This window comes from Somniosus microcephalus, chromosome 3 (assembly GCF_052327205.1).
Source record: "Somniosus microcephalus isolate GS21.2 chromosome 3, FLI_Smic_1.0, whole genome shotgun sequence".
In the NCBI taxonomy this organism is placed as follows: domain Eukaryota; kingdom Metazoa; phylum Chordata; class Chondrichthyes; order Squaliformes; family Somniosidae; genus Somniosus; species Somniosus microcephalus.
The window spans coordinates 144,042,357-144,062,354 of NC_140989.1; positions in this window are offsets into that span (position 1 = coordinate 144,042,357).

The window sequence follows — 19,998 nt, forward strand, 5'->3', positions numbered from 1 at the left end:
TAGATACGCTTGGGCCAGATCAATCTTCGTAAAGCGTTTCCCTCCAGATAGTGAGGCAAAAATATCTTCTATCCGCGGAAGTGGATATTGTACTGTGTGAAGGACTTGGTTCACAGTTACCTTAAAGTCCCCACAGATGCGAACCTTCTTCGGTTCCCCAGGCGTGCTGCTCAATGATTTCTTCATTACAGGAACGATGGGTGTGGCCCACTCGCTCCAGTCCACCTTGGACAGCACACCCGCATGCTCCAGACTCTCCAGCTCTGCTTCGATGGCTGGGCAGATCGCATACGGTACCGGTCTGGCCTTAAAAAATTTTGGGTTTGCGTTATCTTCAATTTTTATCGTTGCCATTACACCTTTTAGAGTCCCAAGTCCTTGCTGGAACACCTCTTTTGCGTCAGTTAGAATTTTTGACAGTCGTCCAGGTGTGGCGTCGTCATCCTTTTTGTCAGCCACAGCTAGCGCCTGAATGGAATGCCAATCCAATTGTATTTTTCGGATCCATTCACGTCCCAATAATGGTGGTCCTCCATCTTGTAGTATATATAGATACAGTTCCTGTGTTTCCTTGCCGTTGTATTTAACGGGCACCCTTATTTTTCCTCTGGGGTAGACTTTTTGCCCCATATATGTCTTCAAGACAATGGACGTATCCTTCAAGGGAATGTGTGAGAATAGCCGCTCGTAGTCTCGTCGATTCATGACTGTTAGGGCTGATCCTGTGTCCAATTCCATCTTTACTTGGGACCCTGCTATCATGAGGGTGACCCAAATGGTTCGGTGATCCTCCTTTGCGATCACGTTGTGTAACTTTAGACAACTTAGTCTCCTGCTCCCGGAGTCATTATCACTCTTCTGGTCTTCTGAACTACTGTCCGTCATCTTTTGTACTTTCTTGTTCTTTTCCTTAGTAGTTCTTTTAGTGTTGGTTTTCTTTCCTGACCTGCAGACTCGTGCTATGTGTCCCACTTTTCCACATTGCCTGCATACTTTGTCCTTAGCCCAGCAATCCTTCTGGTCATGGTTTGTTCTGCCGCAGCGATAGCACTTTTCTGCTCCATATGCCATTTCATTGGTGCTATATTCTTACGGTTTCTGTTGTATTTCCGCAGCTCCCTGTGCTGCTGCTTCGTAGGATACTGCAATGCTGAAAGCCTTTTCTAGCGTAAGGTCGTTTTCCGAAAGTAGTCGTTTCTGGGTTCCTTTACTCTGGAGCCCGCAGACAAACTTATCCCTTAAGGTATCTGCCAGTCCTGCTCCGAACTGGCAGTGCTTCGATAACTTGCGTAGTTCCATAAGATAGTCAGCATTACTCTCATCTTTGTGCTGGTTTCTTTTATGGAACTTGAATCTTTCTGCTATCAGCAGCGGTGTAGGGTTTAGATGTTCCTGTAAGATATTGACAATTTCTTCAAAATTTTTCTCCATTGGTTTAGCTGGGGTAATTAAATTCCGCAATAGGCCGTACGTTCTCGCGCCCATCAAATTTAATAATACCGATGCCTTCTTTTCATCGGCCACCCCATTTGCCTTGCAGTACACTTCAATTCTTTCCACATACGTGGTCCAGTCTTCTATTTCGTTGTCGAAAGCAGTGATACTGCCACTCTTCGGCACCTTTGGTGGTTTAAAATGGCACCTCCCGTGCTTTTCCTTCTTCCCCAATGGATTAAAATGGCGCCTCCCGCGCTTTTCCTTCTTCCCCTTGCTGTCAATGCTGCTCCTAGCGTTCTAAATAGTAATGGCGGCGCCCCGCGGCTTCGGTGCGTCTCTCTTTTGTTAGTTAAATTCCTTAGTTTTATTCTTCTTCGACGCTGTCCACTGCGCGTCTCTTTTCTTTCCCCTCTTTTATTTTCTCTAACGCTGCCCGGCTCTTGAGCACCGACCGCGCCCTGTGCGCTCCACCCTCTCTCTCTCTTTTCCTTCCCGACGACGTTGCACGGCCCCCTTGCAGAGCCGCTTGATCGAGCTCAAGCCCGCCGCAGTCCGGAAGGGTCAGCGCACTACCTGCTACCAGCACGATTTGCTGGAACACCTTGACTGGGGAGCCAAGCCCAGCTCTCCACAGCTTCCCCTGCGATTCACTGAACTCCGATGGATCACTGGGCGGTTGCCCACGGTCGACGCCCGTTGCTCTGGCTTCGACCTCCAAGAAGCTTCTTTTCAGGGATGGATCCCCGTGAGGTGATGTAGTACTGCAGGTGAGTTCGAACCAGCTCGTCGCCACTGTAGTGTCCGCGTATCAATAACACACGGACTGCAGGAGAACGGTAATAAGAAGTGTTTACTGAACAGAGGGTATGCTGGAACTGAAAGTACAGAAGCCTGCTACGGCTTTATATACAGGTGTGGTCACTGCCGGTACTACAGTATAAAAGCAGTTCTCTCTTAAAGGTACATACACAACACCAGGTCCCTAGCTTCTCAGGTCTTTGCTCACAAAGGGGTCACACAGGTCTAGATAAGACAGGACATAACAAGCCATCTCCGGGCCTGTGGTCCCTGGTATGGAATGTTTTGTTTGTATAAACCTTTGTGGTTTCAATAGTGTTTGCCCTTTCCTTTCCTAATATTCAGCCTGATTAGTAACTCCCTTTTAAGGACACATTTAAGGCAACCCTTAGGACATTTATCCTGCAATAACAAACCCTCTTTGTGCTTATTATATTAGTGCACTATTCAGCATTCCTCCCTGGCTAATAAATAAATGCATGACTACAGCATAACTGTCTAAAGTATTTTAACATCCCAGCCAGCATGCCATCTCATTGATTCTATGAGTTTCTTCATAGCACATGCTTCATGACCTCTGCTTATGCATCTGAAATTTTCCACAATCTTTAATGTAACGATGTATTTCAATAGATCTGCAATTTCCAAATCCTTTAATATATTTCTACCCAATTTATCCCTTAAAAGATCTTTACTAATCCATTTACTACTTCTGTGGTCACATTTTTTCTTTAGATACCTTTTGATGTTAGTCTTTCTAATCAGTCTTTCTATCTTGTTAATACCTTCCCTGAATTAAATTTTAGTTATTCTCAAATGATTTTTATATAACTTCCAACCATCCACACTGTTTCTTCCTTGTTATGTTTTAAAGCTATTTTGCGTAGCCTTTAGATTATCTTAACCTCTCATTCACCCACTGCAATCTCATTTCTGCTCCTCCTGACTCCACACGAAGGTAAGTTGAAAGCACTTACATTTTTGGTGGCGGCCTCCAGTGGTCCCTTTAAGGGCCGCTGCTTAGGCTGCTGGAGATCCCAAAAACTCAGATGGAGCATTCCCAGCCCATGCTTGAATACTGCCCGTCCCAATATGATGTTGGAAGTACTTCAGGCACGCTTGGGTGGGCGGGACACAGTACCGTAAAATTGGTGTGTTTTAACCCCGTTCTGTGCCCTCCAAAAAGGTACAGCAAGGTCCAATTACCCACCTTTTTGAGTTTTCAAACATTTAAGATTTTCCTTTCTTGCAGCTGGGCTCACCTGGCCGTAATGCTTGGAGGAAAATCAGAAGGACAGGCTCATAGCACATGAGGGCGCATGTCCAATTTTCTATCTGTGTGCTGATCCAGTACAGCCAGGAAACTCTACCCCTTTAACTCCTCTATTTGGGCTAATAAAAAAATCTCAAGAGGATTTTGCCAGTTCTGATTAATTCTGTAAAAGACAAAGGCCTAGAAATTCAGTTGGTTGCGCCAGCCGTTAGCGCCTTAGGAGGAGTAGATTCCGGGTGTGAGGCGGCTTGCGCCCGGGCGAAGCGCGAACTGCACCTCGCCCCAACTTCAGTAGAGATTTAGCGGCGGCGCAAAGTCTTTGCGTGCGCTCAGCTGCGCGCGCAGATCATGACGTCATTTCCTCGTGCAACGCCCTTTGTGCGCCCCCAACCGGGACTTCAGTCGCGCCGCCCCATTGTGCGCCTGGCGCCCCTAGCGACTGTGAAGTGGAACGGTGCTCAGCCGATGCGGGGCGCGGGGGGCGCAAATTAAAGGGCACTCATCCTGCAATATAAAACGCTGCCATTTTGCAGCACACCTTCTTGCGAAACGGATCTTTGGAGAGAGACCAAGGTGGATAGCTTTCTGCTTTGGCCCAACACTCGGACAGGTACTTCTGGCTTCAGGCCACAGATTTCAAAAAGTTTTTGCCTTCATTGACATCTCATTGTTTGCCAGCATAATGGCCCAGTAATTCGGGTCCAAATGCGTGAGTACGGTCTGGGTACTCACGCATCTGGCCGGATGAAATGCCGGCGTTCAGGAAACACCGTGCATGCAGAGAACGCCGGCATTTCCGGTCCTCTGAACGAAGGGGTTCAGAGGCACAGCGCGTGCGACTGCACAGGCAGCGTGTGCGCAGTGAACTTCATCGATTTCATTCATGGATTCAGTGAGGGTAAGTCCTTACAAGTTACACTTGAAAAAAGCATGTGTAAAGTTGGTCCAAGGCTGCGGAGGAAGATATATTTTATCGAGGAGCTTCTGAAAGGCAATATTTTTGTTTGGGAAAGGGAGCAAAGTTATTTTAAGAAATGCTGAGGTTAGTTTTAAAGTTTAATTTTTTTTTTTTTAAACGGGTTTTCAGCACGGTAGGTAGAAGGAGCAATTGTGGCTGTGTGAATTGAATGTGAGAATGAGTGTTCTAAAATGAGTAATGTAACATTTCCAACACTTTTAAGAAAGAAACTTTTCATCAGTAATAAGTAATTATGTATGTATGTATGTCCGCATATATTCCTTTACGTATATGTATGTATGTTTTATATCCCTTTACTTATGTGTATGAATGTATGTTTTTAATTATGATTTTCCAATAAGTTACTTTCTCTGAAAGTCATAATTAAATACATACATTCATACACATAAGTAAAGAAATATATTCATACACGCAAAGGAATATATACAGACATACATACATAATTACTTAAAAGAATATATTACTGATGAAAAGTTTCTTTCTTAAAAATGTTGGAGTCATTTTCACATTTAATAAACACAGCAAATTCAATTCACATAGCCACAATTGATCCTTCTACCTACAGTACTGAAAACCCATTTTAAAAAACAAAAATAAACTTTAAAACTTACCTCAGCATTTCTTAAAATAACTTTAATCCCTTTCCCAAACAACCGCAGCCTCTGGAGCAACTGTACTCATGCTTTTTTCATGTGTAAGTTGTATTGACTTGACCTCACTGAAAGCATGAATGAAAGCGGCGAATTTTACTGCGCACGCGCTGCCTGTACAGTCGCACGCGTTCTGCCTCTGAACCCCTTCGTTCAGAGGACAGGAAATGCCGGTTTTCCCCGCATGCGCTGTGCATGCTGAAAACCGGCATTTCCTCCGGACAGACGCGTAAGTACCCCGACCGTACTCGCGCGTTTGGAAGGGAATTACTGGGCCAAAATTTTACATGTCAATAAAATGAAAAATTTAACAATTGCACGATTTGTCCCCTCGCATCTGCAACTGAGGGTCCAAGGAGGTGCATTGCGCAACAGGTCATCGTCGTACGTATCCTCACACTGTTCCCTTTCGGGAACTGTATGAAGTGGTGGAAGGATTTCTGGCCACGTTAACACTCCTTCCGTGACCATAGCCATCTTCATACCAGCCATTAGGGTGGTTAGTCCTGTGGCGTGAGGGTTTTACGGGCTCCCACAACCCATCTGAGGGGGGGGGCCACCCACAACCCATCTGAGGGGGGGGGCCACCCACACCCGCGGACGCAAGTATCCCGCTGGATGTCTACCCAGAATTTATAGTTGGAGCTCCGACTCCACTTGCCGGGACTGTCTGGAGCGGGGTTTGAAACCCTACTCCTTCTGGCCCAGCGGCGGGGATGCTTACCGCTACGCAAAAGGCCCACTCCGCGCAAAAGGTGACACCCATACGTTTCCTGCGCCTTTTCTCTCCCCGTGACTGGAGCCCTATGCTGCCACTTGAAAGACCAAGCTATCATCTGTCCTTTTTGCGGCGCCTTTGACTTCTCATTACCAATGATGAGCAGGCGCTGCGCCTCCACCTCGTTGAGGAGATTGCTGAGGTCATCATCAGTTCAATTGTGAGTTCTTTTAATGCCGTGAATTGTGCTCATTCCAGCCATTTCACGTTGCTAATCGGATTGGGCCTTTGGCGTAGCAGTAGGATCCCCGCCGCTGGGCCAGACAGGGTAGGGTTTCGAACCCCGCTCCAGACAGTCCCGGCAAGTGGAGTCGGAGCTCCGGCTCTAAATTCTGGGTTGACATCCAGTGGGATATTTGCGTCCGTGGGTGTGGGTGGCCCCCCCTCCTTGTATAGCTTGTGGGAGCCCGTAAAACCCTCCCGCCATAGGACTAACCACCCTAATGGCTGGTTCAAAGATGGTTACGGTCACGGAATGAGTGTTAATCACGGCCATAAATCCTTCCACCACTTCATACAGTTCCCCAAAGGGAACAGTGTGAAGACACGTATGACGACGACATTGGTAAATAAATAAATGGAATAAAAAAAATTATTTTAGGGCTTTTAAAAGTCTTTAAATAGCTTTAATTCTGTTTAAAACTACTTCAGATTCTTCAAAATAATGTAAACGTTTTTAAAAGTTTATAAAAGTTACCAAAAGCTTCATAAAAATACCATAAACCTATTTAAAATGCTGCTTTACATGTAAAAATGCTTAGCAGCTTGTGAGAAACATTGGGGGCGTGTCCTATTAAACTGAGACCTCAAGGGGCGTGTCTTACTTGCACAGCGCGCTCCAGGCTTCGCGCTGGCTGCACTCCTGGGCGGCGTGACGTCAGACGCTGCCCGGGATTCTTCTTTTTCAAACACGAATTCCAGGCGTCCCTGGAGGTGAAATGTCAGCGCGTCGGGTAAGTGCATATCAGGGGCTTGCACGCGCGGCAAGCCACCGACCCGAATTACTGGGCCATTATGGGGGCTGCAATGGGTGTAAACGCTGGCTTTCTCAATTACATCCAAAGGGCTCAGAGACGCCATGAGAGACTGGCAGCCTTGGCTAGGCGGAGAGGGGGCAACAGGCGTCGGCAAAGGAGGCCTTACCCACCCAGGGTATACCGCCAGCAGTTCTCCTATCTCCAGATGTCTGAGGAGCAGTGTGTTCGGAGGCTGCGATTCAGAAGGGACGTCATCACAGAGATCTGCCAGCTGCTTGCCGGTGATCTGCAGCCACAGCTGAGGTGCAGGACGTCTCTGTCGGTGGCAGTGAAGGTGACGGTGGCTCTCAACTTTTATGCCACCGGCTCCTTCCAAGCCGCTACTGGCGACTTTGCCAACATCTCCCAGTTCGCCGTGCATTGCTGCATCCGCCAGGTGACCAATGCCCTTTTCAAAAGGAGACGTCAGTTCATCTCCTTCTCCATGGCCCTTGCCAAGCAGCAACAGCGTGCAATGGGCTTTGCAGCATTCGCGGGCTTCCCCATGGTGCAGGGCGCCATTGACTGTACGCATGTGGCTTTGCGGGCACCTCTGGAGAATGCCGAGGATTACCGCAACCGGAAGGGCTACCATTCGCTGAACGTACAGCTGGTGTGTGACCACAGGCAGCTCATCCTGGCTGTCAATGCCTGCTTTCCAGGCAGCAGCCACGATGCCTTCATCCTCCGACAGACTTCTGTGGCAGACATGTTCCAGGCCCAGCCTCACCCACGAGGATGGCTTATCGGGGACAAAGGCTATCCTTTGTGTACCTGGCTGATGACCCCGCTCCGTGCGCCCAGCACCCCTGCTGAAGAGCGATACAACGAGAGCCATCAATCGACCAGGAACATCATCGAGCAAACAATCGGCGTCCTGAAGCAACGGTTCCGCTGTCTCGATCGTTCCGGGGAGCACTGCAGTATTCGCTAGAGCGAGTCTCCCATTTCGTCGTCGTTTGCTGCATGCTGCACAACCTGGCTATCCACAGGACTCAGCCACTGCCACCACACATTGGAGGACCACCTGAGGAGGAGGAGCAGGAGGAGGAGGAGGAGGACCAGCACAGGAGGGAGGCACAAAGTGCAAGGGCCGCCCGTCGCTGGCTTATTGAACGTCGGTTCTAGGCCCCCTCTCAGGGACTGGCTTGTGCCAATGTCAGCAGATGAATGTAGCCGCTCCACAAGCCCTCAGCCGAGCAGGGCAACCAGGACTTAACCAAAAAACCATGCACACTGCAATTTAACAACAAAAATTTATTGAAAACCTCTGCCCTTCCCACATTACATGCTCATGTGGAGAAGCCCCCTCCAAAAACACAAAAATACCAGTCTCGGCCTTACAAAAAGAAAGAAAGACACCAGTCTCGGCCTTACACAAATAAAGATAGACACCAGTCTCGGCCTTACACAAATAAAGATAGACACCAGTCTCGGCCTTACACAAATAAAGATAGACACCAGTCTCGGCCTTACACAAATAAAGATAGACACCAGTCTCGGCCTTACACCCAAACAAATGCACAAGTGTCGGCCTTCCAACAAGCACCAGGCATTTGTGCATACCTCTACTTTTTGCCCTGCGAGGGCGATGCCTTGCGCATCCTTGCCTGGCCCCTGCCCGCCCTGCTGCTCCTCCTCAATGGGAGCCCAGTGGCTGCAGCAAGGCTGGGGGAAGGCTGCTGAGGGGCAGATGGCGAGACGGCAGATGCCCTTGGGGGTCGGCCTGCACCAGCTCTGGCCTTGGAGGGGCCGGCTGCTGACTGCTGCAACTCTGGCTGGGCGGCAGCAGTCTGTCCAGCAGCTCGTGGCAACTGCAATGGCGGAGTGGCAGTGTCGGCTGCAGGAATGGTGGCAACCTGGCAGATCGCAGGTGCTCGCTGGTCGCCTGACACATTGGCACTCGCACGGGCCAGCAGTGCAGCATGCGCAGCAACCAGCTGAAGGACAGATTGCTGGGCTGCTGCTGCGCGGCGAGTGCCCTGGCGAGGCCTGGCTGATCCAGCGAGGGTGGCAGCAGTTAGTGCCCGTGTGGCCCTGGTCTGTGTCCGCAATACACCAGCCAGTGAATGGACGGCACGACTGAGCACTTGGTTAGAAGCTGACTGTGCTGCCGTGAAGTCCTGCAGACTCGTGGCCTGTGCTGCCGCGATGTCCTGCAGACTCCTGGCCTGTGCTGCATTGATGTCCTGCACACTCCTGGCCTGTGCTGCATTGAATTGTTCCAGACTCCTGGCCTGTGCTGCACTGAATTGTTGCAGACTCCTGGCCTGTGCTGACCCGAATTCCTGCACACTCCTTGCCAGTGACTCTATGGAGTCAGGCATCCGTGCCACTGCAGCCATGAGCTCAGTGTGCCTGCGCTCAGCCTGGACGGCCATTTCCTCTAGGAGGCGCACCTCCTCTGCGCTGACCGTCGCAGGACTGGAGGCCGCACTCACCCTCCGAGGAGAAGGCCGCCAAGCTTCCCCACCCCTCCCGCGTTGCTGCAGGCCGCTGGGCCCCGGAGCTTCACTCTCCTCCGACCCTTCCCCCCGGCTCCCCTCCAGGGAAGACGTGTCCCCTACATCGGCATGGGCTGGCGCGGCTGAGGGTGGCACTGATGGGCCGGCTTCCTCTTCCTCCTCCTCGTCTTCCGAAGGGCTGACAGTGGCAGCTTGAGGGCCCGCCTCCTTACCTGGCGATTCACCATCTGAAAGCAGGAAGGCACAAGAGTAGCTTTAGAGTGAGGACAGGGCGGCAGCGAGGGAGGCATGAGTGGTGCCATTCACCGCATTGGTCGGACAGTGGCAAAGGATGCTGATCTGATGCGCAAGTGGAACGAGAGAGGTCCAAAAGGTCATGCCCTTACCATTGGTGCCCAGAACAGGGTCGGCATCTCCAGTGGCGACGGGGCCAATCAGCCGGCCTCCCATAATGCGCTCCACACGCTGGTCGAGGTCGGAGAGCTCTTTGATGTCAGGACGGCCTCCCCCGGTCTCAGCTTGGTTGTGCCGGTTGTGCGCAACCTTGGCCTGCAAGAGAAAGGACGGCCTCTAAGTACAGTGTGTAGCCCTGATCTTGTCTGCACTGCCTCCCATGGTCGAATAGCTTGGATAGTGTGTAAAATGCTGAATGTGCAAGTGATTTTCATGCCAGTCCCATAGCTGCTGGATGAGGGCTGGCCATTAGGGCTTTCAGGTCCCTTTGCCCATAATGTGAGGTGCACATGCAAGGATGAGGAGGACATTGGAAAGGGTACTCACCCTAACAACCCGAGTGAGGTCGTTGAACTTCTTGCGGCATTGCACAGCAGTCCTGGCAACCACGCTGTTGGAAGAGACCCTGTTGGACACCTCCCTCCAGGCTTTCCGGTAGGCGCTGGGCAGCGGCCTCTTGCCACCTTCTGGGTACAAAACATGGCGCCTGCGCTCCACTCTGCCAACCAGCACCCTCAGGTCACCGTCGCTGAAGCGCTGCGCTCTCTCCCTGGCCTTCTCCATAGTCCTGGGCGTTGTACAGGTGAAGCTGAAGTGGTCAGGCCTAGGTTGATGGCTGCAGTGTGCAGGGCGTGGCAGGCAAACAAATCGACCCTCCCCCTTTAAGAGCTGACCGGGGGCTGCCGTCAATCAAAAACTCGCTGCACCTGCGCTGCGCCCGGCCTCGGTGGTATCGCTCAGCACCGCCGGCTTAGCGCCTAAAGATAGTCGTGCATCACCTGTTTTAGCGCAGCAGCAACCTCTTGGGGTGTTGCGACTGAATATCGGCGAAGGGGGCGCGACTTTGCGCCGGGCGCAAACTTTAGCGGCCGCCCGACTTTACCACCCCAAAAGTGGCTATACTGAATTTCTAGGCCATAGACTGCATAATAATGAAGTGTTACACAACCAGCGAGCAGTCACCAATAAACCGCCCAGCAGCTAAGCAACGATCGGTCCGAGAAGTTCCAAAAATTGAGATTTTGAATTATTGAAAACTCGTCTACACATTAAACCAAGATAACTTCAATCTTTGTGTGTGTGTGTGTGTGTGTGTGTGTATATAGCTTCATGAAGTTTCTTTGCTGTGTGTGCTTGACAAGATAAGGATAAAATTGTGAGGAGTTGTCAACTTTCTTTTGTTACACCTAGATGGCATAACGCGTTCTCAGGTCAGGTATCATGTGAATCAGATGCAACACAGAATGGCTCATTTGCTTAATAATTCAACTAAAATGCCAAAACCTTCCTTGTACTTTACAGACAGATTGGACTGATGCACATATTCTGCAATAATTATTTTTTTGACAAAAGGATTAAATGTCTATTTTTTTTTCCAGACATCCTCTTGGACCTCTCTTTCCAAGTCATTTTTGTTAATAGAACAAAAAATAAGATAGTTGGGTGCTTACACTTTCCAATTGGGGTGGGATTCTTCATAAAGGTTACGATAAGCAGAGAGATTAAACTATTTTCACTAAGCCAGTTAACATAGGTAATATTGGGGGGGGATTAACTGAAAATCTAGGCTCCAAAATTCTGTGATCCCTGCTCTGCTGCGGGAAGTGCATCGGCTATCATTAAGACCAGGCAGGGAGAGAAGGTCATTTTTATAAGCGGTATGAGCAGCCCGTGCTTGAAGAGGCACCACAGAGCCACCCATCCTGCACCACACACACACACACACACACACACACACACACACTTACAAAATACACTAAACAGGGTGAACAAAGTCTTATAAGAAGAAGTAAAAAAATCTTATTACTGGACAGCAAATCCAGCTCACTGATCGGAGGACGCTCTTATCATTCTGCTGGCTGCATAGGTCTTGCGTGAAATGAGTTGAGCAGCCTCAACCCTAGTGACCCCTGGATGTGGGCTCACTGTCCCACTGTCAAATTATCCCTATTTAGGCTCTGAGTTGGCAACCTCACTCAGAAAGGCCTCAGAGATGACTGGGAAGTGGAAATGGAAATATCAAACTGGTGCAGTAGGGAAAGTTATTCAGTTAGGGCTGAGGCACGTTATGAGAGCAGAGTATAGCTGGCTCTGCTACAGCTGACATGAGAGTGCTTAATGCTGGCACTGGGTGCCTGAAATAACTAAATGTTCCATTTCACAGAACTAACATATTCCACCTTGGCTAGCACAAAAAAAAATCTAATGAGAAGAAAATAAAACGTATAGATGCAAATCAGATCATAAGTAATGCACTGTTCATCAAGGCCCAGCTTCAAAAAATATTTCCACATTGCATGGGCATGCTGTACGTGTCACAAATCAGCCTTAGTTTACTCGAGTAGGTTTTTGACTGTTTCAACAGATTTTGATGAACTGTTTCAGCAGTAACTTCATGTCAACATAGAAAAAAAGCACAAATTCTGTGATTTAAAAAAAAATCCATGTTTTTCTGATTTGAGTACATCCCACGAACATGCTGCTCATTCCAGGTGATATGAATACTGAAGTGGGAGCAGCTTCCCAAAGCTGGCCAGTGCCTTGAGGTGCGCTACGCTGTTGTTTGGTACTGACAATAGCCACCGATGTTTGGAGCACGGCACTGGCTATTCTCGATGGTTCTTGGACCCGTTCCTGTGACATCCAAATAGAAACCGATTTACCTGGCATTCAAATGGTGGTCAAAATAAGACGGAAATAATTCTGTACGGTGTGATTGGCTAGCTGTGTTCCAACTGTTACTGACCATGGCTTTTTGACATCTGTCACTGCCAAACTGCATTCTATTATCAAAGCTGGAATTTGTGTGCAATTGACGATTTGTTTTGACGCACAGACTCGACAGAACCAAACATTAACTGGTCACAATTTAAGGTGACTGTTATTGACACGTTGGGGGCAATTGTAACCTAACTTGCCTGGCGGGAAACTGATGGGATCGGGTGCAATGCTGGTTTTAAACCCCACCTGATTCTACTCTCCATGGCGTGTAATAGCGGGTAGGGTATAAATCCTGCTTTGTCATAGGTGATCAGGCTTTTCCCCACGTTTATAATACTGAGCATTTAAAGTAATTTTTTTATCTGATAGTGTTTAAAATTTAATTGTAGCATAATTTTTCATTTCTTTTGTTATACCACTACAGTGGCCATGGGTGTGCATGTGTGTGCACGAGCATAGAATCATACAATGGTTACAGCACAGAAGGAGGCCATTCAGCCCATTGAGTCCGTGTCGGCTCTCTGCAAGAGCACTGCAGCTAGTCCCAATCCCCTGCCCTTTCTCCATAGCCCTGCAATTCTTTTTCCTTCAGGTAGCATAGTGGTAATGACACTGGGCTAATAATCCAGAGGCCTGGACTAATGATCCAGTGGCGTGAGGTCAAAGCCCACCACGGCAGCTGGGGAATATAAATTCAGTTAATTAAATAAATCTGGAATAATTACTAGTATCAGTAAAGGTGACCATGAAACTATCGGATTGTCATAAAAACCCATCTAGTTCACTAATGTCCTTTAGGGAAGGAAATCTGCCGTCCTTACCTGGTCTGGCCTATATGTGACTCCAGACCCACAGCAATGTGGTTGACTCTTAACTGCCCTCTGAAATGGCTTAGCAAGCCAATCAGTTGTAACAAACCGCTACGAAACACAATAATAAGAATGAAACCGGACAAACCACCCGGCATTGACCTCGGCACTGACACACCCAGCCCAGTCGACCCTGCAAAGTCCTCCTCACCAATATCTGGGGACTTGTGCCAAAATTGGGAGAGCTGTCCCACAGACTAGTCAAGCAACAGCCTGACATAGTCATACTCACAAAATCATACCTTTCAGCCAATGTCCCGAATTCCTCCATGACCATCCCTGGGTATTTCCTGTCCCACCGGCAGGACAGATCCACCAGGGGTGGCGGCACCATGGTATACTGTCGGGAAGGAGTGGCCCTGGGAGTCCTCAATGTTGACTCTGGACCCCGTAAAGTCTCATGGCTTCAGGTCAAGCATGGGCAAGGAAACCTCCTGCTGATTACCACCTACTGCCCTCCCTCAACTGATGAATCAGTACTCCTCCATGTTGAACACCACTTGGAAGAAGCACTGAGAGTAGCAAGGGCACAGAATGTACTCTGGGTGGGGGACTTCAATGTCCATCACCAAGAGTGGCTCGGTAGCACCACTACTGACCGGGCTGGCCGAGTCCTGAAGGACAGAACTGTCAGTTTGGGCCTGCGACAGGTAGTGAGAGAACCAACACTAGGGAAAAACCTACTTGACCTCTTCCTCACCAATCTACCTGTCGCAGATGCATCTGTCCATGACAGTATTGGTAGCAGTGACCATCACACAGTCATTGTGGAGACGAAGTCCCGTCTTCACACTGAGGACACCCTCCATTGTGTTGTGTGGCACTACCACCGTGCTAAATGGGATAGATTCAGAACAGATCTAGCAGCTCAAAACTGGGCATCCATGAGGCACTGTGGGCCATCAGCAGCAGCAGAATTGTATTCCACCACAATCTGTAACCTCATGACCCAGAATATCCCTCACTCTACCATTACCATCAAGCCAGGGGACCAACCCTGGTTCAATAAGGAGTGTAGAAAGCATGCCAGGAGCAGCACCAGGTGTACCTAAAAATGAGGTGTCAACCTGGGGAAGCTACAACACAGGACTACATGCATGCTAAAAAGCAGAAGCAGCATGCTATAGACAGGGCTAAGCGATCTCACAATCAACGGATCAGATCAAAACTCTGCAGTCCTGCCATATGCAGTCGTGAATGGTGGTGGACCATTAAACAACTAACGGGAGGAAGAGGCTCCATGAATATCCCCATCCTCAATGATGGTGGAGCCCAGCACGTTGTAATGATCAGTAACCTGTCATTCTGGAATGGTACACTAGGTGGTGCTGTATGTATATATAAGAGTGGGCTACCCACGATGCACCAGGCCACCCACAAGGCAGCAGTCAAGATGGATGCCTCTACAGATACTGTACCTAGTCCACATGTGCTCAATAAAGTGTCTAGCAATAGCTAGCTGTTCTTAATAAAAACGACTAGTTATTAACGAACATAACACACGTGAGTGCAAAAGACAAGCCTGAAGTGTTTGCAACCATCTTTAGCCAGAAGTGCCAAATTGATGATCCATATCAGCCTATTCCTGAGGTCCCCACCATCACAGAAGCCAGTCTTCAGCCAATTTGATTCACTCCACGTGATATCAAGAAACGGCTGAGCGCACTGGATACCGCAAAGGCTATGTGCCCCGACAAAATCCCAGATATCGTGCTGAAGACTTGTGCTCCAGAACTAGCCACGCCTCTAGCCAAGCTGTTCCAGTACAGCTACAACACTGGCATCTATCCAACAATGTGGAAAACTGCCCAAGTATGTCCTGCCTACAAAAAGCAGGACAAATCCAACCCGGCCAATTACCGCCCCATCAGTCTGCGCTCAATCATCAGCAAAGTGATGGAAGGTGTCATTGACAGTGCTATCAAGCGGCACTTACTCACCAATAACCTGCTCACTGATGCCCAGTTTAGGTTCTGCCAAGACCACTCGGCTCCCGACCTCATTGCAGCATTGGTCCAAACATGGACAAAGGAGCTGAATTCCAGAGGTGAGGTGAGAGTGACTGCCCTTGACATCAAGGCAGCATTTGACCGAGTGTGGCATCAAGGAGCCCTAGTAAAACTGAAGTCAATGGGAATCGGGGGGGAAATGCTCCACTGGCTGGAGTCATACGCGTCATACCTAGCACAAAGGAAGATGGTTGTGGTGGTTGGAGGTCAATCATCACAGCCCCAGGACATCACTGCAGGTGTTCCTTAGGGCAGTGTCCTAGGCCCAACCATCTTCAGCTGCTTCATCAGTGACCTTCCCTCCAACATAAGGTCAGAAATGGGAATGTTCACTGATGACTGCACAGTGTTCAAAGCCATTCACAACTCCTCAGATAATGAAGCAGTCCATGCCCGCATGCAACAAGACCTGGACGACATTCAGGCCTGGGCTGATAAGTGGCAGGTAAAGTTTGTGCCACAGAAGTGCCAGGCAATGACTATCTCCAACAAGTGAGAGTCTAACCACCACCCCTTGACATTCAACGGCATTACCATCGCCGAATCCCTCACCATCAATATCCTGGGGGTCACCATTGACCAGAAACTTAACTGGACCAGCCACATAAATACTGTGGCAACAAGAGCAGGTCAGAAGCTAGGTATTCTGCAGCGAGTATCTCACCTTCGGACTCCCCAAAGCATTTCCACCATCTACAAGGCACAAGTAAGGAGTGTGATGGAATACTCTCCACTTGCCTGGATGAGTGCAGCTGCAATAACACTCAAGAAGCCCGAGGACATCCAGGACAAAGCAGCCCACTTGATTGGCACTCCATCCACCACCTTCAACATTCACTCCCTCCACCACTGGCAAACCATGTCTGCAGTGTGTACCGTCTGCAGGATGCACTGCAGCAACTTGCCAAGGCTTCTTCGGCAGCACCTCCCAAACCCGTGACCTCGACCACCTAGGCGGACAAGGGCAGCAGGCGCATGGGAACACCACCACCTTCAAGTTCCCCTCCAAGTCACACACCATCCTGACTTGGAAGTATATCGCCGATCCTTCATCGTCACTGGGTCTAAATCCTGGAACTCCCTCCCTAACAGCACTGTGGGAGTACCATCACCACACGGACTGCAGTGGTTCAAGAAGGTGGCTCACCACTGTAATGATCAATAACATGTCATTCTATAGTGGACACTAGGTGGAGCCGTAGAGCTGTGTAGAGCTGTACATAGCTGTATGTATAAGACTACACTACCCAGCTGTATATATATTAAGACTACATTACCCATGAGGCACTAGGCTACCCACAAGGCAGTAGTCAAGGTGGAAGCCTCTACAGATACTGTACCTAGTCCACATGTGCTCAATAAAAGTGTCTAGCAAAAGCTAGCTGTGTTCACAATAAGAATGTCTATTTATTAATGAACATAAGATGGTACCAGGGTGGTGAAGATCTGCTGAAAATTGTGAAAAGCGAAATGGAGAATTTGAAGCCACCAGAGCGTTTGAAACTCACAGAAAAAATCGACTACAATTGGCAGACTTTTAAACAACAATTCGAACTCTACATTGCAGCCATCAGATTCGGTACGAAGCCAGACGCAAGGAAGATAGCGTTGCTGCTTACGGTTGCAGGCCCGCAGGCGATAGAGGTATTTAATACATTTGTATTTAATCCAAAGGAGAACAGAGGAAAATTAGACGATGTGCTACAGAAATTTGATGCACATTGCTCTCCCAAAAAGAATGAGACCTATGAAAGATACATCTTCTGTTCTCGGACTCAGCAGCAAAATGAAACTTTTGATAGCTTTATAACTGATCTGAAACTGAAAGCACAGACATGTAATTTCTCTGAGCTCAAAGCATCCATGATTCATGACCAGATTGTGTTTGGTATTCATGATAAAAAAGTCAGGGAATGTCTGTTGAGAGAAACCGAACTAAATTTAGAAAATGCGGTGAAAATATGCCAAGCCAGCGAGGTAGCTCGAAAGCACGCGAAGACTTTCAGTGAAATCAATAATGATGCGATTGTAATGAGTGATAATGCTGCTGTCGGTGCTGTGTCCTACAAGGGGAAGAAACGTGGGCAGAACAGAAATGAAAAGCAATCGGAGGATGAAATTTTTAATTGTAAATGCTGTGGTTACAAACACCAGTTAAGACAATGCCCAGCGTTTGGAAAAAGGTGCACAAAGTGTAATGGAAAGAATCACTTTGCCAAACAATGCTTTTCAAAAGTAAAAACTAAGAATGGGCAACGAGTTAATGTAATTGAGGACAATGATTTAAGTGAGACATTTTTTGTACGAATGGTGTCATGTGACAATATCAAAAAGGATACAGAAAATGTGCAGCCCTCAGAAATGGACAATGCTGAACATAAAGCTAATGCAGTAAAAGAGGACAAATGGATGATCCCGCTGCAGGTAAATGGAGCATTAGTTACCTTGAAACTAGACGCTGGGGCAAAAGCAAACTTAATCAGTATGAGTGACATTAACAATATGAAAGAAAAGCCCAAAATACAGAAAAAGTCAATACTACTGAAGGACTATAATGGACAGAAAATAGATAGCTTAGGTGTATGCAGACTTAAAGTGACAGTCAAAGACAAAGTGCATCATCTCATGTTTTCTGTTGTGGCTGAAGGACTTGATTCACTACTGGGTGACAAAGCTTGTGAGGACTTAGAGCTGGTCAAGAGAGTCTACCGTATAAACTGTGCCATAAGCAGACCAGATGACTCGGTGGATTCTGTAGTGAATAATTTCCAGGATGTGTTTGTGGTAAACCACTGTTAACCTGTACATGCCTGTGTGGTAAACCACTGTTAACCCTGTACAAGTCCAGGCATGTCTCAGCCCCTGGCTCCACCCCTAAGCCTGGGTATAAAGGTGACTCACCACCCTTCCCCCAGGAGTTCTTAGGATGGATTCACTAGCAGAGGCATGCTCTAGTTGTTAGTCAATAAAAGCCTACTTCATTTAAGTCCATCTCGTAGCCTTTGGTATTGTTGATAGCGCATCAATTTTATTGACTAATTTTCAACATGGAGCAAATCTTGAAGCCGGAACGTTTAGACCTGGATCCTCAAGCAGCAGATGCAGCCAATAACTTTGAACACTGGCTGAGCAGTTTCGAAGCCTTCCTGGAGGCCTCCAGCACTACTGTCACTACAGATGACGCGAAATGGCTTGTCTTGAACTCACGGGTGAGCCACCGAGTCTACTCGATCATCCGAGACGCCACTACTTACGCGGCCACCATCGCGACGCTAAAGGAACAATACGTGAGGCCTGTTAACGAGGTCTACGCCAGACACCTCCTGGCTACCCGAAAACAGCGCCCCGGGGAATCGGGCGCTGAATATTTACTGGCACTGAGAGTCCTCGGCCGGGACCGTAATTGCAAAGCGGTGACGGCCAAGGAATGCACGGAAGACCTGATCCGAGACGCCTACGTAGCCGGCATCAGGTCCAACTATACTCGGCAGAGGCTGCTGGAACAGAGGGGGCTCGACCTGCAGAAGACAGTGGCCCTCGCTAACTCATTAGACGTGGCCCTCCAGAACATGGACGCCTACCCTCCTGACCGGATGGCCACGTGGGTGCCACGGGAGCAGCCATCTTGGGACCCGGTAAGGCCACAAGCCGCCAGTAGCCCAACTACAGCTGCAATGACCAGAGGCCAGAAATGCTACTTCTGCGGCCAGGCCAAGCACCCCAGACAGCAATGCCCAGCAAAGGACGCGACCTGCTCCAAATGCGGCAAGAAAGGCCACTACGCGAGAGTGTGCAAGGCGAAATCGACCCCCAATTTCAGCAGCGCCGCGTGTGAACCGTACAGGCCGCCATTTTGGACCCCACCAACCACGTGTGAGCCATGCGGGCCGCCATTTTGGACACCATCAGCCGAGGGGGAGCCGCCATCTTGGACACCATCTCGGGACCAGGCCCTCGGCGCGGGCGAATACTACAGCGACCCACCGATCTCGACGATGGCTTCCATCACCCTGGACCAATCTAGGCCCCACCAACTAGCCAGGTCCATGATGAACGTCAAGGTAAATGGCCATGCCACAAATTGCCTTTTCGACTGCGGAAGCACGGAGAGCTTCATCCACCCCGACATGGTGCGACGCTACTCCCTATCGGTTATGCGCACACGCCACCAGGTCTTTATGGCCTCAAAGTCCCATACGGCGGACGTCGGCGGCTACTGTGTAGCGACTCTGACAGTGAACGGCGTGGAGTACAGAGAGTTTAAATTCCTCGTGCTGCCACAGCTCTGCGCTCCCGTACTGCTGGGATTAGACTTCCAGTGCCATCTGGAGAGCGTCACGATGGCATATGGCGGGCCCCTGCCCCCACTTACAGTCTGCAGCCAGCAGAATTTAAACACGGCGCCGCGCAAAGTATGCAGCCTGTCCACCCTGAAGGTCAAACCCCCCCCCCGTTGTTCGCTAACCTCGCCAAAGACTGCAAGCCAATTGCTACTAAAAGCAGGCGGTACAGTGCCGGGGGTAGGAGCTTTATTAAATCAGAAGTACAAA